Raw genomic sequence first — 25,046 nt, forward strand, 5'->3', positions numbered from 1 at the left:
GTGTCTACAGCGTCTGCTGCGTAGATGCGTTGCCATGGGAACCAAAGCATTCAGTAAAAGGGGTGGGACCCCGTCGCCCGACGGCTGTTTGCTTATCGATGCGGACCGCAGCGGCGATTACGTCATAGCAGCCGTAGTCCCACCTCACGTCGCGGTAGTAGAAACAGGCTCCTTAAATTACCTAATATATCAGCCACGTATCGGTATCAGCCAAACTTTTCAGGTCGAGACCCGAAAGAGAGATTATACGTTTGCCCGGGACCCAAACTAGTGAAATTAGCAGATCTACAAGCTCACAATACAGATCTGTTTTCACTACTTATTGATTAGTGTGGTTTCCCTGCAGGGCAACACACTTCTTGGTGTTTTTTACTCATCATCATCTGGTGTAATCTTTTCTCTAGGGGTTTTCCCATTGAAGTACTTACTACTTTCTCAACCTTTTTTCTGCATAGGCACACTTTTCATGTCCCAAGAATCCATGGGCACACCAACATAATACAGGGGTGTAAATGTAAAGCCCTGCTTCATCATACAAGGCTGTCGCACAACAGTAGTGAAAACAGCCCATCTACAAGCACACAACGCCTCGTGGTGCGAGGCGTTGTGTGCTTGTAGATCGGCTGTTTTCACTTGTTTAAATCATTTTCAAAATGATAAATACAATACTGGCTTTCAAGCAGTTTCAAGAGGCACACTAAACCCTTCTCAGGGGCACACCAAAGGTCCCCATGCAGGCACAGTGGTTGAGAAACACTGAATTAGAGAGTGAGATCATAATATCAATATTATACTGTTGTTCCACAAACTGATGGAGATATACTGTTTTTCCACTTTCCATAAGTATTATGTGTCTTATTATAATTATACTAATAAAATATATGAGTTAAGTAAAAAATCAAACCTCGGTTCGAAGTGAAGCGGTGAACTTTTATTCTATGTGTTCTAGAGTTATGAACTCTGTGATCTATACATTCTTTATATTCTGAATGAATTAATGATTTTATCTGGAGGGCCGAATTGTCATGTGAAGCTTGACCAATCCTCAAAGTATCCAATCATCAGACCGGGACGGACACTACACACATATGTACGGACGTACGGACGTACGTACGGACGGACGGACGGACGGACGGACAGACAGACAGATAAAACCTGTTCATTCTGGACTGATATGACCATATATGGACATGGGACACACATTTTGTTTTTGAAAAACCCTATTCATTCTGGACTGATATTCTGGACGTACGGGACAGATAAAACCTGTTCATTCTGGACTGGGATGACCATATATGGACATGAAACACACATTTTGTTTTTGAAAAACCTGTTCATTCTGGACTGAAATGACCATATATGGGCCTGGGACACACAAAGCCACTCATTGGAAGCGGCTTTCACCGCTTAAACTAGACCAGGTCAACCTGGTTGTGCCAGACCCTGTCTGTCATCATCATTTATGACATCATGCCTTTTGTAGGCATGTCATCATCATGTCATCATCATATATACCCTTTATATAGAAAAGGGACAGACCGACATTTGCTTATGTAGGCCTACCCATTTCATGGGTCTGGCAAAAAATCGAATTCAACAAAATGAGGGGGGAGTGCATTAAGAATGTAACAGATTAAAAACTTTTAAAATATGGACTTTTTCGTCTCAGGTACTTCATTATTAATGAACACAAGGTTTCTCTATGACCTCATCATGCACACAGGGTCCCAATTTGTGATAAATTCTGACAATATTGTCATTTTCCCCCCTGTGTGGGAAATCAGACCAAAGGCCTTTAAGTCAAAACATTATTATTTTTTGCGTCTAATTTGCCTAAGTCAGTTTGACATTTCTTCTTTCCTGAAGACCTTAAAAATAAGGATTTCTGAATATAAGTCACCACTTAGACAACTCTATGTATGCTTCTGTATCCATCAGTGAATAAGTTAACAGTTTGACCACTTTACAGTTGGTAGTAAGCTTTGTATCGAGTGACCTGTGACCTGCTATGACCCAGGCTACTGTGTTCTTGTCAGTACACAGATGGTGGTAGATACAGTAGTCTACTAATGGTACGTTACGTACCATGTACATATAGAGCATCGCAGCGGAAGTGGTTTACTGGTGCCGCTTAAAATCTCCCTTTCATTTTCCCCATAGACTTTTACAAAAATATTTATAACAATTATGTTAAGCCTCGATCCAAGCCATCCAGGATTGCAGCGAATCATGAACATGAGACATTTGTTTCCAACCTAGTTATAGACGGGTTTCTGGTCCACGTAACACTGATAAAACTAGATGCGTGTGCAGGGTCCGTACCAAAATTAGCCAATGAAACCAGCGCTCCCCAAAACAACAGGTTTGGGGATTGGACGGAATTGATTACATGATACAGTCAGCTGTGCATTTAGTCTCAATGTTTGTAAACAAGAAACCTGTCTATTATACATGACCAATGAGCTGTGAGGATCCAACCTAGTTATTATACATGACCAATGAGATTCAACCTAGTTATTATACATGACCAATGAGCTGTGGCCATGTTGTCATGACAACACTATGAATATCAATACGCAGGAACAACGACAGACTGTCAACGATCAATTTATTAAACAATTATTACTTCTACACATGATCATACAATAACATGTGAACAATGAGAACAGCGTCACATTAATATTCAATGAAAGCACAATAATGGAATGAGTGAGGAAATAATGATCTGATAATGAATCAATGAATAAACAATGATTGATTTGAGTTCATTGACAACACATTCAGTAGATGTTTGAATACAGAGTGATTGACAACATTCTGACAAAATATATTGAACATTTCATCAACAAATAAAAACTAGACTAAAATGTCAGGGAGGGACAAGTGGAGAAGAGATTCAGTAGAACTAAAAGACAAGTCATTTTATGTTTGGTTGCACTCGGGTGTTGCTCTCTCTGAGAATAGCCGATCTACAAGTTCACAACGCGTCACAGACACAATGTCAGCTTGTAGATCAACTTTTTTTTTGGCACAGAGCTCAGTATAAATCAGGCATTAAGATGCCATCACAGCCCTCCAAGAATTTACATTTTCATTTTAGTCGACTAAATAAACGGTTGATCTGGTCAACTAAAATGCTATGACATTTAGTCAACTAAAATGCTATGACATTTAGTCAACTAAAATGCTATGACATTTAGTCAACTAAAATGCTATGACATTTAGTCAACTAAAATGCTGTGACATTTAGTCAACTAAAATGCTATGACATTTAGTCAACTAAAATGCTATGACATTTAGTCAACTAAAATGCTATGACATTTAGTCAACTAAAACTAGACAAAAACAAATAATAAGAAAAACAGTATGATTAAAATATGACACAATAATTTGCTCTCAAAATGAACACTGCTCACAATGTGTCACTTTGTGATGTAGATTTTAGCTATTAGATGGCTTGTAGATCTGCTATTTTCACCCAAGAGATCTGGTGTAGAGGTGGGGGTAAAGCAGGGGACCAATTACAGAACCCTGGGGAACCCCAGTCAATAAAGTATATGGGGTTCAAGTGGTTCAGTATAAAGGTTTATATACAAGAAACAATATTGATATTGTGACAATTACATGATCAAATATACAGTTTATCTCTGTCTATTGAATAAAAATATCAAAAATAAAATATACATCAAATATGAGTTTGTATCTACATAAGAGAAACAAGTATAACACTGATATTTACATTATCATCATTGATGGACAGTATTTATGATACATATTTATAAATGTGTGGAGTGGAGGTTTGTGCACTTCTATCTGATCTAATCTAAGATCTAAAGCTCCCTGTGGTGATGACTCATTTTATACCATAGAATTTGACATTAATATGGATTTGACCAGGGACCCCCATTTGAACATATTTGTACCAGGGACCCCCATCTGAACATATTTGTACCAGGGACCCCCATCTGAACATATTTGTACCAGGGACCCCCATCTGAACATATTCGTACCAGGGACCCCCAAACAACATTTGTATATTTAAAAGAAAGTTTTTTTTTTGAGCTTGTAGATCTGTCTATTATACATGACCAATGAGCTGTGAGGATCCAACCTAGTTATTATACATGACCAATGAGATTCAACCTAGTTATTATACATGACCAATGAGCTGTGGCCATGTTGTCATGACAACACTATGCATATCAATACGCAGGAACAACGACAGACTGTCAACGATCAATTTATTAAACAATTATTACTTCTACACATGATCATAAAATAACATGTGAACAATGAGAACAGCGTCACATTAATATTCAATGAAAGCACAATAATGGAATGAGTGAGGAAATAATGATCTGATAATGAATCAATGAATAAACAATGATTGATTTGAGTTCATTGACAACACATTCAGTAGATGTTTGAATACAGAGTGATTGACAACATTCTGACAAAATATATTGAACATTTCATCAACAAATAAAAACTAGACTAAAATGTCAGGGAGGGACAAGTGGAGAAGAGATTCAGTAGAACTAAAAGACAAGTCATTTTATGTTTGGTTGCACTCGGGTGTTGCTCTCTCTGAGAATAGCCGATCTACAAGTTCACAACGCGTCACAGACACAATGTCAGCTTGTAGATCAACTTTTTTTTTGGCACAGAGCTCAGTATAAATCAGGCATTAAGATGCCATCACAGCCCTCCAAGAATTTACATTTTCATTTTAGTCGACTAAATAAACGGTTGATCTGGTCAACTAAAATGCTATGACATTTAGTCAACTAAAATGCTATGACATTTAGTCAACTAAAATGCTATGACATTTAGTCAACTAAAATGCTATGACATTTAGTCAACTAAAATGCTGTGACATTTAGTCAACTAAAATGCTATGACATTTAGTCAACTAAAATGCTATGACATTTAGTCAACTAAAATGCTATGACATTTAGTCAACTAAAACTAGACAAAAACAAATAATAAGAAAAACAGTATGATTAAAATATGACACAATAATTTGCTCTCAAAATGAACACTGCTCACAATGTGTCACTTTGTGATGTAGATTTTAGCTATTAGATGGCTTGTAGATCTGCTATTTTCACCCAAGAGATCTGGTCTAGAGGTGGGGGTAAAGCAGGGGACCAATTACAGAACCCTGGGGAAGCCCAGTCAATAAAGTATATGGGGTTCAAGTGGTTCAGTATAAAGGTTTATATACAAGAAACAATATTGATACTGTGACAATTACATGATCAAATATACAGTTTATCTCTGTCTATTGAATAAAAATATCAAAAATAAAATATACATCAAATATGAGTTTGTATCTACATAAGAGAAACAAGTATAACACTGATATTTACATTATCATCATTGATGGACAGTATTTATGATACATATTTATAAATGTGTGGAGTGGAGGTTTGTGCACTTCTATCTGATCTAATCTAAGATCTAAAGCTCCCTGTGGTGATGACTCATTTTATACCATAGAATTTGACATTAATATGGATTTGACCAGGGACCCCCATTTGAACATATTTGTACCAGGGACCCCCATCTGAACATATTTGTACCAGGGACCCCCATCTGAACATATTTGTACCAGGGACCCCCATCTGAACATATTCGTACCAGGGACCCCCAAACAACATTTGTATATTTAAAAGAAAGTTTTTTTTTTGAGCTTGTAGATCTGCTGTTTTTTGAATAGCCAACATACAAATGGATTAAGTGGTTCAAGTGATTGTGATGCTATGTTAACTACTTTTCCTGGGGACCCCCTGGTTCGCAGTCCACGACCCTTGTGGGGTCCCCAGACGCATGGAGGTCACCGAACACCACTCTGACACGAAACGACCAAACGACACGCTGTGAGCTTGTAGATCTGTATTTTTTAATAGCCAGCCACCAGACCCCACCCACCTCCAAACGATAATCTTTCTTTTAAAATTTTTATCCCACGATTTTTGTAACCCATTTTTTTCACCCAGTGCCAGTTGCCTAAGCTGTGATCCTGGGCTCTACTCTCCCTCTGCCAACCTGGGGAGGGCCCCGAACTGAGCTCATGCTTCCTTCAATGCATGAGGAGTGAGCAGGCCGCTCCTTATCACCTGACAGGGGGAGCTTCCCCGGTTGGACGTAGTGCGTGGAAGGAACACGTTATTCCAACCAGTTCCATTCCCCTCCATCAGGCACCCCGGCTGGCCAGGGGGAGGCTTTATAGAGACCAGGATTACTGCATGTTTTTGTGAGGGTATCTACCCTAGGAGACACGGGGAGAACATGCAAACTCCACACAGAAAGGCCCTTTTGCCAACCCCACCTAGGGTGTGGGCACTGATGACGCGGAGGAGGGAACACGCCCCCAGCACCCACAGTGTCCCCCGGCGGGAATCGAACCCAGGACCTTCTAGCTGTGAGGCGACAGCACTACTGACTGCGCCACCGTGCCCCCACGATAATCTTAAAGTGGTTAAAATGTTGTTTTTACTGGGTACCTCCTGGTAAGCAGTCCATGACCCTTGAGGGGTCCCCAGACACATGGAGGTCACCGATCACCACTCTAGCACAAAAAGACCAAATGATGCGCTGTGAGCTTGTAGATCTGCTATTTTTTTTAAACCATGAACATTTGTGCAAACCTTTGAATGTATATTTTTCAAAGCAATCTTTGCTTCTGGGGGTCCCTGGAACAACACATTTTGAGATGGGGGTCTGCGACCAATTACATGTAATTTTGGGGGTCCTTGACATGAAAAGTTTGAGGACCACTTATTTAGAAGAATCTGGTAAAAAATATTCAAAGACCTGCACAAATGTTTATGGTTTTTCAAAAATAGCAGATCGAGTGCCGCGCTGTGAGCTTGTAGATCTGCTATTTTAGGGAAAATGTTTTTTATATCATTTGTAACGTTTTTAACGACACAAATCTTGTCTCATGGGGGTCCGGGGTCAAAGGTCAAACACATGGGGGTGTTGTCATGACAACGTCAGAGAAACACTGAAACTACAGGAGCTGTAATGTGTGATGTCACTGTGCTGCTGATTACATCATCATGATGATGTCACCGTGATGTCACCACGAGTCACTCATGCCCAAATATGGAGTCCATGACGTGGTAACCATGACAACCTGCACTCACTCAAACATGTTGAGTAACCATGGCGACCTGATGTCACCCTCACATAGAGACTCTATCTCTGCTCACACAGACACACTGAGGAGGAGGGGGAGTTTGGGTCTAACCAGAACCCAGCATAGAGAGGTTCAGTGAATTTGGTGTGGAAGGAGTACAGGTGTGTGAGTGAGTCAGATGACACTGTGTAGAAGGACAGAGTACCAGCAAGACAGTCCACAAACACTGCTACTCTGTTGGAGCCCCCCCTAGAGGCCCTGACAGGGAGGACAGTCTGCTTACTATTGTGACTGACCCTGTAACTGTTACCACTGTGACCATCACACTCCAGACTCCAGGACATGTTATTGAATCCAAGCCAACAGTCACCACCACGTCCTTTCCTGCTGATCCCTCTATAAGTCACTGCTATCTGAACCCCTCCACTGCACTCTACCTCCCAGTAACAGCGTCCAGTCAGACCCTCTGTACACAGAACCTGAGACCATCCATCAAACCTGTCAGGATGTTCAGGATATGATTGATCCTGTCCCTCACCATGTGTCACCTTCCTGTTGTTCTGAGACAGAGAGAGGTTTCTGTTTGCTGTGTTTGTGTCCAGAGTGAGACGCTGGAAATCTGATGAGAAAACAACACAGTAAACATTAAATACATCATTCACTGACTGACACACAACACACACACACACACACACACACAACACACACAACACACACACACACACACACACACACACACACACACACACACACACACACACACACACACACACACACACACACACTTGAAATAAGACATGGAACCACTTTATTAATTATTTTATGCTTTAACTATTGAAAAATAGCAGATCTACAAGCTCACAGCGCGGCACCGAGTGCCGCGCTGCGAGCTTGTAGGTCTGCTATTTCTTATTTTTATGTATTTTTTCCTTTGAATAATTCTTTTTAAAAGCGAACATTTGTGACTGGAACAAGATATTTTGAGATGGGGGTCCATGCCCGCGGCCAAACGTGTCATTTTGGGGGTCCTTGACATGAAAAAGTTTGAGAAGCACTGATTTGGAAGATATTTATAGAATGGGGTGAAAATATTCACACCTTTTCAGGATTTTTCAAAAAGAGCAGATCTACAAACTCGCAGCACGCCCTGAGGTTGTACGTCTGCTATTTTGACCCCTGTGGGTGAAGCGGACGGATGGGGGTCCTCGCACCCTAGTGTGACACCCAGTGTCCAAATGATGTGCTTGTAGATCTGCTATTTTTAAATAGCCAATACAGAGCAATATGGATAAAGTGCATACAATATGGCTAGTTTACTGGGGACCCCCTGGTAAGCCCCCAAGGACCCCTGTGGGGTCCCCGGACGGGTGGAAGTCGCCGCCCACTAGTTTGGCACCAAACGACCAAATGACAACCTATGTGCTTGTAGATCTGCTATTTTTAGAATAGCCAATAGAGAACAAAATGCTCAAAGTATAAAATGTGGCACAAAGTAGTTTACTGGGGACCCTCTGGTGCACAATCCGTGACCCCTGGGGGTCCGCGGACCAGGGGGGGATCCCCGCCAACTACTCTGGCACCAAATGACAATGTTACCCTATGAGCTTGTAGATCTGTATTTTTGAATAGCCAATACAGTACAATATGGATAAAGTACATAACATTTGGCATGAACTAGTTTACTGGGGACCCCCTGGTAAGCCCCCAAGGACCCTGTGGGGTCCCCGGACGGGTGGAAGTTTCCGCCCACTAGTCTGGCACCCAGTGACCAAATGATGCGCTATGAACTTGTAGGTCTGTATTTTTGAATAGCGAACAGAGAGCAATATGCATTAATACATAAAATGTTGCGTGAACTAGTTTACTGGGGACCACCTGGTAAGCCCCCAAGGACCCCTGTGGGGTCCCCGGACGGGTGGAGGTCGCCGCCCACTACTCTGGCACCCAGTGACCAAATGACGTGCTGTGAGCTTGTAGATCTGCTATTTTTTAAAAGCATGAACATTTGTGCAAACCTTTGAATGGTGTATTTTTCAAAGCCAACTTTGCTTCCGGGGGTCCCTGCAACAACACATTTTGAGACGGGGTCCGCGACCAAATCAATGTAATTTTGGGGGTCCGCGACATGAAAAGGTTCGAGGACCACTAATTTAGAAGAACGGTTTGGAATGGAATCGGGTCAAAAATATTCAAAGACCTGCACAAATATTCATGATTTTTCAAAAATAGCAGATCTACAAGCTTGCAGCATGGCACCGCAAGCTTGTTAATGTGCTATTTTTCACACATGCACGCACGCACTCTCTCACACACTCTCACACGCGTATTAGTAACATTTCTTTTAGTGTTGATTTTGTTGACTAAAACTTGTCTAAAAGACTGGGCTTTTAGATCAGTGTTTCAACCCTGTTTTCCCTAAATTTTAGATCAAGCTGAAGATAAGCATCTTTGTACTGCTTAAATGCTGGATGCAAAATATTATTTGTGGGTTGTTGAAGGCTAAATGAGGCTAAATGTGACGGATTACCACACACCTGCATCCTGTTATGTAGAGACACACATGGGGGAAATTTGGTTGAAATGGAAAACAACAAATGCAGAAGCGACTTGGGGCACACTTATGGGGAAGTGAATCCAGACAAAGTCTGGCAGTGGTGTATATACAGTATACTGTCCCCTTCAGAAGGAACATTGGGCTCTCTACCCCAGCGAGAGGTCGCATGCCAAAAGACCTCTTGCACCAATCTGACAGAGAGAGAGCCCCCAGGATTAACAATTTTAATTCTGTAAAAGAAAGTATGGAATGGAAATGATCAACCGGTTGGTGCATCTCTAACCTTTGAAAGGGTAATAAGAATTTATTCTGCTTTCTTACTATGATGATTATTATCATTATAGTGTAAAAATGGAAACAATGATTTAGACTAAATTGGGAACATTGAAATGTACTTTGAATGCTTTTGCCTTTTTCTATTTCTGTAAAAGCTTTTATTTCTTTAATAAATTTACCTGCAAAATATATCATTCAAAATCTGATTTTATATGCATCATTATGAAATGTATAACCATAGAGATCTGCTTAAATAGGGTGTGTTGAACCTATAATCTAAGTGTGGCCTAACTTGTTGGGATATTGATTCGAAGGTTTAGTTAATATTCAAAAACACCTCCTTGGATCAAATTATCCTAGATTCAAAATAACTACTCTGATAATACAACCAACAGTCAGATCCAGCAGCGAGCTCGGGGCCGGATCTAGGCATAGGCAAGGGGGGGCAATGCCCCCCTAAATGCCCTGTCTGCCCCACCAAACATGATGGCATGCAAAAATCAAAAATCGGCCGGTATGATATCAAACCGGCCGCATCGGTGACCGGACGGTCACTGACATAAATTCCGGTGCACAGCATGATGCTCTGGACTAATTTAAACATAGCAAATAGCAGCCAGTCTACTTAGTGGCAGCCTACAACAGAATACAGATGATGCTGATTACCTTTGCAATGTAAGGATATATTCCATAATCCTGTGTCAATGTAGTCTCAAAGAAGAAGGGAAAAAAAAAAAGCATCGCAAGGCTTTCCTGCCTCCAGTCCAGACGGTCCATGCAGAAGGAGTTTACTTTCACTTTCATTTAACAGAAAGCAACAGCATTGCAAAAGCTGTTGCAAGCGACAGAAAAAGCCATCCTATAAATGTCCCTTTATTTTAGCCAGTTTCAAAGGAAAACCACCTCCCGTTTCTCTGTTGTTGGAAAAAAAAAGTCAGTTCACTTTGCGTGGTGTCATTTGTGTCTGTCCACACGCTGGATTAATTAATGCATGTCCAGGTGAAGCCTGTTAAAGGTCGTTATAGTATCCTCCGATAGTTTCACAAAGTACATTAAGCTACAGAAATGAATTATGTAACATTTTAAGTCCCTTACAGAGGTTTTACAACCCAAAACAACAGCAACAGCCAGGGTCATGAGGTAATATTTTGCCCTTAAATATTTGAAAGGAAGGAATAGACTAGAGTCAGACTACTGTGACACAAGGTAAATTTCTCACCTTGAAGACAATGAATGCAACCTTATTTATTTTAGCTTTTAAGACAATCGTTTTGCTTGTTAAAAAATATTTATTCAATAATAATATTATTAATATTTGAAATAAATGATCTCAATATGTATACCAATAATTTAAAATAACGGTTTTGCCTTAATCGTGCAGCTCTAACAGTGACACAGACAGAAGCAATGGCACAGCAATTATACAATATATACAGTAGTATGTATTTTTAACTTTAGGCCTTACAGTGAATGATCAGCTGGCATCAATATTATATCCATATCATATTAGACTGGATATTGACTGTGATTTTGGATATTGTACTTTTGTGATTGATTTGACATTAGTGTTCTTCTAGCTTATTGGTACTCAAATTGAAGTATGTCTTCTAGGCCTACTTGGCCTGAAAAAAGGGTATTGGAGCAACCCTATTTTCTAGTTCATAGCTAAAGAAATCGGTATCGGAAAATCGTTTTTGGCAGGTCAGACCTTCATAAAACCGGTGGATCAGTACCGGCCAAGAATTTTGCAATCAGTCCATCTCTACTAGAATATATAGAGACAGAGAGAGATAGGTGTAAGACCTGTTGTTTGTAATGCGTGTTATAGGTATAAGTGTGCCAAAATGCTTTGTTTTTTATGCATTTCGGGTGTTTTAGGGGGTTTGATCCCCCCATTTTTTTCCGCCCACGCCTCACGCCGTGGGCTGGAGGTGCCCCCCTATCATTTCTTGCTGCCCCACCTACTACTAGAGGCTAGATCCGGCCCTGAGCGAGCTACAGTTAATCTCAGGTTACAGAGGAGGACCAATGCATTGGGTCATAGGCAGAGGTTTCTGATGTTGAAATTAGGAGGGACTGAGAGATGGATGTAGTTAGATTTCAGAGTCGTTGCAAATATACGCTTAAAGATGTCTATTGTTATTTAGACTTCTAAAACCTATTGAAATGGATAGCGTAACGCCATCCTGTATGGGATTGCGTGGATTAATAACAAACTATGACTAAATGTTCGTCGACTCGCTTTTTTTTTCACTGACGAAAACTAAATAAAATCTAAACTCTGACTAAAACTAAAACTAAATATATTGACAATTTAGTCAACAAATAAAAACTAGACTAAAATGTTAGGGAGGGACTAGTGGAGAAGAGATGCAGTAGAAATAAAATAAATGTTGCTGAAAATGGCAGATCTACAAGCTCGCGAACGCGTCACGCTGTGGTACGTTGTGAGCTTGTAGATCTGCTACCGGTATATTCAGCATGCAGCCAAACGTAAAATCATCCATTATGATATCATCAAGGTCCATCAAAATACATTTTAGTCGACTAAATCAACTGAAGATTTAGTCAAATAAATCATATGATATTTAGTAGACTAAAACTAGACCAAAACGAAAACATTTCAGATGACTAAAACATGACTAAAACTAAATGGAGTTTTATTCAAACCACTATGACTAAAACTAAATTAAAATCTGTCAAAATCAACACTACTTTCTTCCCTGCAGTTACGACGGCTTTGTTTTAACGTGGAGTTAAACACACACGCACGCACGCACGCACGCACGCACGCACGCACGCACGCACGCACGCACGCACGCACGCACGCACGCACGCACGCACGCACGCACACACACACACACACACACACACACACACACACACACACACACACACACAATCAGTCAATCTTTTTTTTATATTGCAGATCAACAAGCTCACAACCCGTTTGTTTGTTTTCACTCTAAATAATTAAAATGCACCGTCGCTGTCGGTGGAAAATCTAAACATTTAAAATAGTGAAAATAACTGATCTACAAGCTCACAACCAGGTCTGTGTCTGACGACAACACAGTAAGATCTACAAGCTCACAACCAGGTCTGTGTCTGATGACAACACAGTAAGATCTACAAGCTCACAACCAGGTCTGTGTCTGATGACAACACAGTAAGATCTACAAGCTCACAACCAGGTCTGTGTCTGATGACAACACAGTAAGATCTACAAGCTCACGTCTGTGTCTGATGACAACACAATAAGATCTACAAGCTCACAACCAGGTCTGTAGCTGATGACAACACAGTAAGATCTACAAGCTCACAACCAGGTCTGTGTCTGATGACAACACAGTAAGATCTACAAGCTCACAACCAGGTCTGTGTCTGATGACAACACAGTAAGATCTACAAGCTCACAACCAGGTCTGTGCCTGATGACAACACAGTAAGATCTACAAGCTCACAACCAGGTCTGTGTCTGATGACAACACAGTAAGATCTACAAGCTCACAACCAGGTCTGTGTCTGATGACAACACAGTAAGATCTACAAGCTCACAACCAGGTCTGTGTCTGATGACAACACAGTAAGATCTACAAGCTCACGTCTGTGTCTGATGACAACACAATAAGATCTACAAGCTCACAACCAGGTCTGTGTCTGATGACAACACAGTAAGATCTACAAGCTCACAACCAGGTCTGTGTCTGATGACAACACAGTAAGATCTACAAGCTCACGTCTGTGTCTGATGACAACACAATAAGATCTACAAGCTCACGACCAGGTCTGTAGCTGATGACAACACAGTAAGATCTACAAGCTCACAACCAGGTCTGTGTCTGATGACAACACAGTAAGGACAATTGACTCCAACACGTCAGGACAATTTTAAGATTAGTTGTATTTAAAAAGTTACATAGTATGGCTTTAATTCTCAAATAATTGACAAATCCGTATTTTATGCGACGGGTGGCAACCCCTACTTTTTTAATTTACATTTTACAAATGTTAGGTAGGGACAAGTGGAGAAGAGATGCAGTAGAAATAAAATAAATGTTGCTGAAAATAGCAGATCTACAAGCTCACAACACGTCACGCTGCGGCACGTTGTGAGCTTGTAGATCTGCAATTTTCAGCATGCAGCCAAGCGTAAAATCAGCCATTATGATACCAAGGTCCATCAAAATACATTTTAGTCGACTAAATCAACTGAAGATTTGGTCAAATAAATCATATGATATTTAGTCGACTAAAACTAGACCAAAACTAAAACATTTCAGAGACTAAAATATGACTAAAACTGAATGGAGTTTTATTCAAACCACTATGACTAAAACTAAATTAAAGTTGTACTATGTAACTTTTTTTTTATAAAACAAATCTTAAAATTGTCCTAACTATTAAATCACAAAAGTTTTAGAAGATCCGCTCCGTGAATTTCAGCCTGTAAAGCCTTCTCTATGTAAACTGCGATCCTTACCGTGGACCGGATCTCGCGCCAAAATGACGTAATCTGCATCTGAATCCGTATCCGCCTTGTCCCGGATCATACTTCTGGCCAATCACAGCACGTGTTCTCCGGAAAGTAACTAGAGGCTTTGCAAATAACATCAGCCATTACGCTAGCACAGGCTGGCCTGGTTGTAGTTATTCTGGAGCTGAACTATGGAGAAGCAACAGCCGAAAAAACCTGAGCTCCCTGGAACTAATCCTCCACCCACAAAAAGGAAAAAAACACGGGACTATATTCAAAAACAAAATGAATATGACCAGCTACGGCAGAAATCACGGATTTATCTGCTTCATATAGGAGAGGTGGCAAAAGTTGAGGAAAGAAAAAAACTTCCCCACTGATTGGAAACTGGCTCTTTTTCTTTTGAACTGGTAAGTTTGTAAAAAATAAACATACTTGCTCTTTGTCATTGTTGTACTTTTAGTGCAAGTGCATACCATACGTTGGTATAGAATTTAGTCAATGTATACGATGGATAGCAACGCTGGTCAAAGGATGTCGTAGCAGTAGCCCTCTGACGACCGTCCTGTTTATTCAATAGCCCTTTGTGTGTGTGTTCATTCACAAGTAGTCTCCCCATTTCCTGTCAGTCTACTGTCCTATCAGTAAAGGCTTAAACGCCCAGAAACAAATCTTTAAAAATACAATAATAATCATAATAATAATAATAAATTGAAATGGGACATTGTGCATAATATTTTGGTACGTTTAGGTACATCAACAGTAACACACTGTCCATACATCAAATCATCATCAACAGGCTGTCCATACATCACATCTTCAACAACACACTGTCCATACATCACATCATCATCAACAGACTGACCATACAACACATCATCATCAACAGTAATCAGCTCCAGTCACAGAAGACAGAATCATAAGGAAAATGCATTTATCCATGAGCTCAATGCCACACCATTATTCTTTATTCTTTTAACTTTCATACACAATTGCAGCCCTTGCAGCGCTCTGCAGTCTCTGGCCCAATTCCAAACCGCTCCCTTTAGTGACTCACTGACTTAGGAACGCGTTCATGTGAAGTCTGAGAGGGTGTCTGTCTGTCTGTCTGTCTGTCTGTCTGTCTGTCTGTCTGCCTGCCTGCCTGCCTGCCTGCCTGCCTGCCTGCCTGCCTGCCTGTTTGTCTGTCTGTCTGTCTGTCTGTCTGTCTGTCTGTCTGTCTGTCTGTCTGTCTGTCTCTCCCGCTATGAGGGAATTACCCACAGTTCATAATGAGGGGAGTCCTCCACACGTTATGAAATACAGGAACACACATGATATTAACAGTTACCATCATTACAACAAAGTTCAGGAACACACATGACATTAACAGTCAGTCCATTTGAGTTGGTCTGGCAACATTGGAATGGGATTCTGGGGTCCCATCACAGGTCATCTCTACTCTGTGTGTGTGATTGCCCTACTTTATATAATGTGTCCAACTTGTGTTTAATTATAGGTTAATTACTCATGTTTTATATGCATTTTAGTCTGGTGTCTGAGTTGTCTTATATAAAACCAATCCAAATACATGAAAAAAGAAACAGTCAGTCCATTTAAATCCTTTTAACATCAACAGTATACAGAGTGAGCTACATCTACCACTGCTATTCTTTCACATTCATGCTGTGACTTGTGTAGACATGATCGCTTGTTTTCCATGTACCATAAAAACAGTTTGACAACTTTCTCTCTCCCTCCCTCCCTCTTTCTGTCTCGCTCCCCCCTCCCTCTCCCTCTCTCCGTCTCTGTCTTTCTCCCTCCCTCTCTCTGTCTCTGCCTCTGCCTCTGTCTCTCTCTTTCTCCCTCCCTCCCTCCCTCTCCCTCTCCCTCTCTCTCGCTCTGTCTGTCTGTCTGTCTGTCTGTCTGTCTGTCTGTCTGTCTGTCTGTCTGTCTGTCTGTCTCTCTCTCTCTCTCTCACTCCTCCCTAGGATCAGAGGCGGCCGTGCCGCGGTGAGACACAAACACACTCACTCAGTGAGTAAACGCTGTGCGTTTTTTCACAAGGATGAACACAATCCAATAATGTGTTTTATAAAGCACCATTTGATGAACACAATCCAATAATGTGTTTTATAAAGCACCATTTGATGAACACAATCCAATAAGGTGTTTTATAAAGCACCATTTGATGAACACAATCCTATAAGGTGTTTTATAATGCACCATTTGATGAACACAATCCAATAAGGTGTTTTATAAAGCACCATTTGATGAACACAATCCAATAAGGTGTTTTATAAAGCACCATTTTCCCAAGATGCAGGGAGACTTCCTCTTTGCAACGGCTCTCACTTCCTGTGCGGTAAAGCTGAGACAGAGAGGAAGTACACACACACACACACACACACACACACACACACACACACACACACACACACACACACACACACACACATACAAAACATATAACCACACCTGGGGGTCTGTTAGAGTAATGTTAACTTCATAGACACATACAAAACATTATAACCACACCTGGGGTTCTATTAGAGTAATGTTAACTCCATAGACACATACAAAACATATTATAACCACACCTGGGGGTCTGTTAGAGTAATGTTAACTCCATAGAGGCATAGACACATACAAAACATATTATAACCACACCTGGGGGTCTGTTAGAGTAATGTTAACTCCATAGACACATACAAAACATATTATAACCACACCTGGGGGTCTGTTAGAGTAATGTTAACTCCATAGACACATACAAAACATTATAACCACACCTGGGGTTCTATTAGAGTAATGTTAACTCCATAGACACATACAAAACATATTATAACCACACCTGGGGGTCTGTTAGACTAATGTTAACTCCATAGACCAGGGGTCTTCAACAGGGGGTCCTCCAAATCTTTGTGTGATATAAGCTTTTTCATCCTTTTTTATATTAACCACTTGAACCCTTGTCCATATTCTGAGAACTTTGGCCAAAAATAGCAGTTCTACAAGCTCATAACGGCGTTGTGAGCTTGTAGATCAACTATTTTCTGCAAATATCTTTGGAGGGGAAAAAGAGCAGACTAGTACAGAGTGAAAGGTCAAGTTTACTAAGTGTTGACGATTCAAGTGGTTAAATATCTGAAAACACAAATTGACATGAATCCAAAATACACTGATGATTGTGCTGTCAAACACTATAACTAGACCTATATGGAATCTATGAACAGGTTGTGGGGGTCCCTGCTTTATCTCTATCTCAACTAAGGGGTCCTTGGCCTGAAAACGTTGAAGACCCCTACCATAGAGAGATACAAAACTGGGGGAAAAAAACAACAACACACAAACCTATGGCACCACAGTATTACTACTGATGACAAATATGCCTCTTCTACAATAACTATCTGTTTTTGTTGCCACACGATGCTGCACTGAGATGCCACCTGTTGGTCAAGTTGGGTATCTGCACTTCAGTGACCACAATGATAATATGTCAATAATAAAAGCCATCCAAACACCAACACACTGACTGAACTGAGACGGTTGGTTCTGGAGAATGAATAAATGGAAACACATGGACCTGTAAGGGTCCATTTAGAACCCACTGGAGGAACCCTGGGGGTCCCTGGACCCCAGTTTGAGAAGCACCACACTGAGCTCATTTCATAGGTTTACTAAAAGTGGAAGCCATCCTTTCTTTACGTTTCCAGGAATATCTATCTATAAATGCGAGAAGTCTCTGCGTGTCTGTCTGTGTGTCTGTCTGTAATCCGCGTATCTCGAGAACCGTTCGTCCCACCGGCTTCAGATTCGGCACGCGCGTTCCCCGCCGCGGCACGGAGTGCAGTGCCGGGTCTCGACCCGACCCGACGCGCGGTTTTCCCGAACCGGCGCGAAACGTTCGGAATCTCCTTATGCGGGGTTGATTGTTGACATCAGGCTGTTCCGGAGGAAATCGGCGCAAGCGCTGACTCATTGTGACATCACTCATAAAAGGCTCTGACATCACGTACGCCACATGAGTCAACAAAAAATCTCTGAATATCTCCATATATAGCATATATGGGCATAAAATGGACGCAGAATCACAAAGATCTCCATATAGCATATATGGGCATAAAATGGACGCAGAATCACAAAGATCTCCATATACGGGCATAAAGGGACACAGACAGACGGATACAGAGATCTCCATAAATGGGCATAAAATGGACGCAAATGATCTCCATATATAGCATATATGGGCATAAAATGGACGCAGAATCACAAAGATCTCCATATACGGGCATAAAGGGACACAGACAGACGGATACAGAGATCTCCATAAATGGGCATAAAATGGACGCAAATGGCATATATGGGCATAAAATTTACGCAGAATCACAAAGATCTCCATATACGGGCATAAAGGGACACAGATAGACAGATACAGAGATCTCCATATATGGGCATGAAATGGACGCAAATAGACAGATATCTCCATATATGGGCATATATGGGCATAAAATGGACCCAGAACTATATCTGCAGTGATCTCCATATATGGACATAAAATGGACGCTGACAGACAGACAGATAACAGATATCTCCATATATGGGCATAAATGGACACAGGCAAACAGATGGTCAAAACGGGTCCTATGACAACAGGTATAATGGGGTTTGCATTAAAGGGCGGGGCATTCATTCCCTATTTACATCGTTCCCGAGTTGGCCAGGTCGCCGACTAGACGCTTCTAGTTATGATTAATTACAGAAGAAATTTTACTTTTACAGGGTATTGACAGTCACTGACCTTACAGGTCCTGTACAGTAGGCCTACGTACGTTCAGGTGGGCCTGTGTGAGAACCATTGACTTAAAGACAGTAAAATAATCATTCAAATTACATTATTAATAAAATATATAAAAAAAAACATTTAATTTTGTTGAGAGGACCCTCAAGGACCTAAAGTGTTTATTAGACACTCGATGTTATATGAGATACATAAAGTGGTTCCTGTGTAAATAAGCTGTAAAGCTTACTAGGATGCCCTTTTAGTTGACCTTGTACTATAGTGGTTTGTGCTGTTATGAAACTGTACTTTTTCCTATTGCAAACTTCTAATTAATTCTTCAATCAATCAATCAATCAATCAATCAATCAATCAATCAATCAACGATAGCCTTTCTGGATCCAAGGCTATTAGTTTACATGAAGTGTGATATTCATGGCTGGTCTACTACATTATAATTCATTGAATATTAGTTTACATAAAGTGTGACATTCAGATCTACTACATTATAATTCATTGTATATTAGTTTACATAAAGTGTAGTCTCGCGTGGCCAGACTGTTGCCTCTGCGATTTGGTCAAATGCTCCAGGCATTGTGGAATAGTTGTCTGGCTACGTGAGACTACATAAAGTGTGATATTCAGGTCTACTACATTATAATTCATTGTATATTAGTTCACATAAAGTGTGATGTTCATGGCAGGTCTACTACATTATAATTCATTGTATATTAGTTTACATAAAGTGTGATATTCATGGCAGGTCTACTACATTATAATTCATTGTATATTAGTTACATAAAGTGTGATATTCAGGTCTACTACATTATAATTCATTGTCATATTAGTTTACATAAAGTGTGATATTCAGGTATACTACATTATAATTCATTGGGAGTTTGTTTGTGTTTGGTTAAAATAATGTTTCCAGTTTGTTTATGATCTAAAGCAGCATTTCTGCTAGGTCTACTTCTGCGGGGAACTCCGGGGCCGTGCACTGTGTTTCAACCCGGACAAGATAGAGGGGAGGACGGGAAGCGTTTCCGTCCCTCTCTCTCGTCCGGGTTGAAACACAGCATAAACAGAGCAGAGAGCGAACGAACACTGCGTTATAAATACAATAATAGAGCTTTTCACTGCGTTATAAATACAATAATAGAGCTTTTCACTGTTATAAATACAATAATAGAGCTTTTCACTGTGTTATAAATACAATAATAGAGCTTTTCACTGTGTTATAAATACAATCATAGAGCTTTTCACTCACAAAGCTTTGTGGAGGAGAGAGAGTCGTTGCACAACAGTCTGTGGAAAGAGAGTGAAAGTGTGTTTTCTACCAGGAGACATTCTGGGAGAAGGTAATGTTGTTTTTGTGCTTTTATTTTCCTTTTTGTTGTTGTCGTATAATTATGCACTGACAATATAATATTATATCAGCACTGAAAAGACACTTAGAGGAGGCTGCTACTCGAAACTGCTGAATGAAAACAAAGCCTATCCTTACCTCCACACACCTTTCTATTGTAGGCTGATATGAGTTAAAAAAAAGAAAAGAAGAAAGGATCTCAATGGAAACAAGCCATAGGTTTTTTTTAAGGTGTATCCTTTTAGTTGACCTTGTACCAGTGAACAGAACTGTACCTTTTCGTATGCAAACCTCTAATGAAACACATCTTAAAAATATATAGTTAAGTAGTAGTGAAATTAGCAGATCTACAAGCTCACAAAGCGTCGCTTCGCTCCACTTTGTGAGCTTGTAGATCGGCTATTTTCACTAGTATGGGTCCTGGGAAAACGTCTAATGTTTCTTTTGGGTCTTGAGCTGAAAGGTTTGGAAACCACTGCTGTTTAAGTTATATGTTTTGGTTAAAAGGACAACAACCACACTAACAGAGTGTGGTTGCTGTCCCAGTAACCGGTAGAGTCGCCTTCTTCTGTTTGTTTTACTGAGAATAAGGTTAGAAATAAACTTGAGGATTACACATATCTTTCTGAGGTTAAGATTAGGAATAGGGTTAGGTTTTGGTACCGTTTTACTGAGGTTAAGGTTAGGAATAATGTTAGGTTTAACCGTTTAGGCATAGTTTACAGAGGTATATAAGGATATTAAGGATCTCAATGGAAAATAACAAATAAGCCTTGCTTTACCCAAGTTTCCTTTTAGTTGACATTGTATCAGTGAACTGTACTGTCATGAAACTGTACCTTTTCCTATCCAAAACCTCTAATAAATACCTCAATCAATCGATCAATCAATCGATCAATCAATCTATCAATCAATCAATCAAAAGGCATAAACCATCAGCCCAGGCGAGTTTCTTTCTGGTGACTCTCCTGGTATTCACTCTCCCAGGTCCCAGACGACACCAGCCCAAAACCCAGGTCCTTAAAAACAACCCCACTCACACTGGGAACTAATTAACTAACAGCAAACACAACCTTATATGGTCCTTTTCCTTCCTGTAGCAATGTGCTTCTGGAGGAGGACGTCAGACATGAAGGCAATTACTATCTGAATAGAGAGATAAAAATACTTTAATGCTGCAATGGTCAATATGATTATTTATGCCTTGAAATCAAAGTGTTGACAAACACATGGAGTGGTTTTATATCTTTCTTCTTGACTAAAAGGTTTCCATCATCTTGGCTCAGATCAGAGCTAAACATCTCACATTCTGACTGAGATTGAGTTTGTCTTTCTAGGTTTTTAGTGAGTGAAAATGCACAGATGTAAAATAATGATCTTTTCAGTCCTACTTTGATCACTCCTCTCACCCAGGTCAACAAAGGCTGCTTACATGTGATCAAATACCATCTCTCATCCTCACTTCAGTTTAAGGATGTATTTTGGATCACAGCCCAGTTTTTGAACTACAGTTATTTGTATCCTATGCTTCCTCTGTTTTACATTAATCCATTTCTAAAACACATGACACATCAAAGTGTGTTCGGCCCTACAGTAAAGGGTGGTGGTTATAACTATTGGTGGGGTTGGTCATAGAAGGAAGCATGGTTGCAGAAACATTGAAAGCAGATTGGCTACTTTCATCATATTCACTTTAGACCAGGGGTCTTCAACAGGGGGTCTGGGACCCCTAGGGGGTCCTTAGAGTTACTACAGGGGGTCCTCCAAATCTTTGTGTGATAGAAACCTTTTTTCTCCTTTTTTATATTAACCACTTGAACCCTAAAGTCCATATTCTGAGAACTTTAGACAAAAATAGCAGATCTACAAGCTCACAATGCCTCACGCTGGGAGGAGCGTGAGGCATTGTGAGCTTGTAGATCGGCTATTTTCGGCAAAAGGTTTGGTGTAGAGGGGGGAAAAGAGCTGACTAAGTACAGAGTGAAAGTCAAGTTTATTAAGTATTGACGGTTCAAGTGGTTAAATATCTGAAAACACATTGACATGAATCCAAAATACACTGATGATTGTGCTGTCAAACAATGAAACTACATTTATATGGAATATGGGGGTCCCTGCTTCATCTCTCTCTCAGCTAAGGGGTCCTTGGCCTGAAAACTTTGAAGACTCCTGCTTTAGATCGTCATTTGCATATTCTTGACACGACTGTGAAGTCATTAAAGTCCTTGTTGAATTGCTTCATTTCAGAGCAGTGTGTGGAGTCCAGACTGCAGGTGAAGATGAACTCTCCAGACTCAGCCAGGGCCGTTTCTATTAAACAGGAGGAACCTGAAGATCAGCCACACTTCAGTAAGTTTAACCACTTGAACCCTAGCATCGCTATGCAGGGGGAACATGTGCTGAAAGTAGTCCATCTACAAGCTCACAACTTGTTGAGTATTATGTTTTTAATATTGTTTCATAACTTCATGATGAAGTGAACCCATTGAGACTGTGTAACAACATTACTTGTATTTAGTTTAAAAATCATTCTTAAATATGGCGTGGTGTTGACTCAAGCGGTGCCAACTAAGCGCTATGTTGCTTTTGTACTATTCACCATGGGCTGTTGAATATAGCATGTCTGTAGAAAATGGTAGAGGAGAACAGAGGAGATACAGGGCCTAACATTCTTTGACTTATTTTAGTTTTACAAAAAAAAAAAACATTTTTAAATTGCTCAAATAACGGATGTACAAGCTCACAACACAGATCATCAGAGGCTGCTTACAGGGGACTGCCCATAAGTCCGAAGGTTCATTAGTCCAAATTTAGTTAGGGTTAATGAGGTTAGGGTTAGGGTTGGGGTTATGGTTAGGCATAGTATTCTTAACAGATTCATTTAGTTAGGGTTAATGAGGTTAGGGTTAGGGTTATGGTTAGGCATAGTATTCTTAACAGATTCATTTAGTTAGGGTTAATGAGGTTAGGGTTAGGGTTGGGGTTATGGTTAGGCATAGTATTCTTAACAGATTCGGACTAATGAACCAAATACCATCTCTCATACCCACTTGTTAGTTTGGGGATATATTTTGGATCACAGCCCAGTTTTTGAACTACAATTGGTTGTATCCTATACTTCCTCTGTTTTACATGAAACCCTTTGTAAAACACATGACACATCAAAGTACTGTCTATAGTAAAGGGTGGGGAGTATAATATAATTGTTGGTGAGGTGAGGTTGGCATAGAAGGAAGCATGTTTGTAGAAACATTAAAAGCAGATTGGCTACTTTCACCTTATTCACTTTCAATTCAAACTTTATTCAAGACACTCATATGGGGTCATTCATAATTCATAGAAGCAAAAAAAGAAGAAAAAACACACCAAATAAACAAAGCATGAACAAACAAGGAGGACATAAAAGGCAGGACATTCATCCTTGTCTCTGCACATACAGGCTAGAGCTCCAGTGGCTCCATAGCTTAGATCAGGGGTTCCCAAACCTTTTGGTCTCAGGGCACCCCATAAATATATTTTTTAATCCGAGGCACCCCTACATTATAATTTTCACTCCCAGCACCTTAAATTTATAGCATATCGTCGTTGTCGGGTGGAAACCTTGTATGTTCAAAACCGTTCGTTTTGTATTTATCATCTATAAAATGTACTAAACTAGTTAAAACAGCAGATCTACAAGCACACAACGCCTCGCATCGCAGTTCCTTCCTACACACACCTTCCATTGTAGGCTGAAACATAAAAAGGGCTTTATCTATAAATGAGATGCAAAGAACGCCAGGGAAGCAGAGATCTGATTGTTTTCACGGCGACACTTTACCGCGATGGTCAGCCCCGGTTTGGATTTTAGTTTTGCGAGCGTTTGTAAACAAATGGATTATCTTCCTCAATCGTCAGTGGACACTCACGTGCACACGCACGAAGCTTCCGAGGCTCTTCAAAATAAAGCTTGAGTGAACGGCGGCAGCAGCATCACCTTAGAATAGAACCCACTCCTTGCACATACTGTAGGTGCCATCCTATAACTACTAGGAGCAGTGAGCAGCAATTCTACATGGCTCGGGGGTGCTCAGGGTTAAGAGTCTTGCTCAGGGACACATTGACACATTGCTGGCCTGGAATCGTACCAGGGACATCCAGGAGCTCTGGCTGCCCAGGCGGCCTCACTGACCACTCTATTGCTGCTATGGCCGCCACTTATTGTTGATATACAGTATATACTTATCCAATAACAGTACAGTACGTAAGCCAGTGCTTTTCAAACTTTTTGTGCCCATAGTTTTGTACACATTGCAATGATAAATAATGTGTGTAACCACAAAAAATGTCCGTCGACCACCCTTTTTCACTGAGGAAAACTAAATAAGAACTAAGCTATGATACTGGTGGGACAACACAGTCACATGTGTCATCTCTCTACTTAATGGTTGCGTCTCAAGTTGCTAAACTCACTGCTAAACAATGACC

The 25,046-nt window shown here is 40.5% G+C and overlaps 1 pseudogene across 1 annotated transcript in view; it reads left to right on the forward strand.

Moving 5' to 3' along the window:
* The first annotated feature begins 16,753 nt into the window (after positions 1 to 16,753).
* The window catches only part of LOC308292799 (ankyrin repeat and IBR domain-containing protein 1-like), a 30,099-nt pseudogene continuing 21,806 nt past the window's right edge, over positions 16,754 to 25,046 (forward strand). Inside the window, exon 1 of the transcript in view lies at positions 16,754 to 16,798. The product of the transcript in view is annotated as an ankyrin repeat and IBR domain-containing protein 1-like (transcript). The remainder of the gene's footprint in view (positions 16,799 to 25,046) is intronic.

Source organism: Nannobrachium achirus (assembly GCF_963921795.1).
Source record: "Nannobrachium achirus genome assembly, chromosome: 10".
Classification (NCBI taxonomy): domain Eukaryota; kingdom Metazoa; phylum Chordata; class Actinopteri; order Myctophiformes; family Myctophidae; genus Nannobrachium; species Nannobrachium achirus.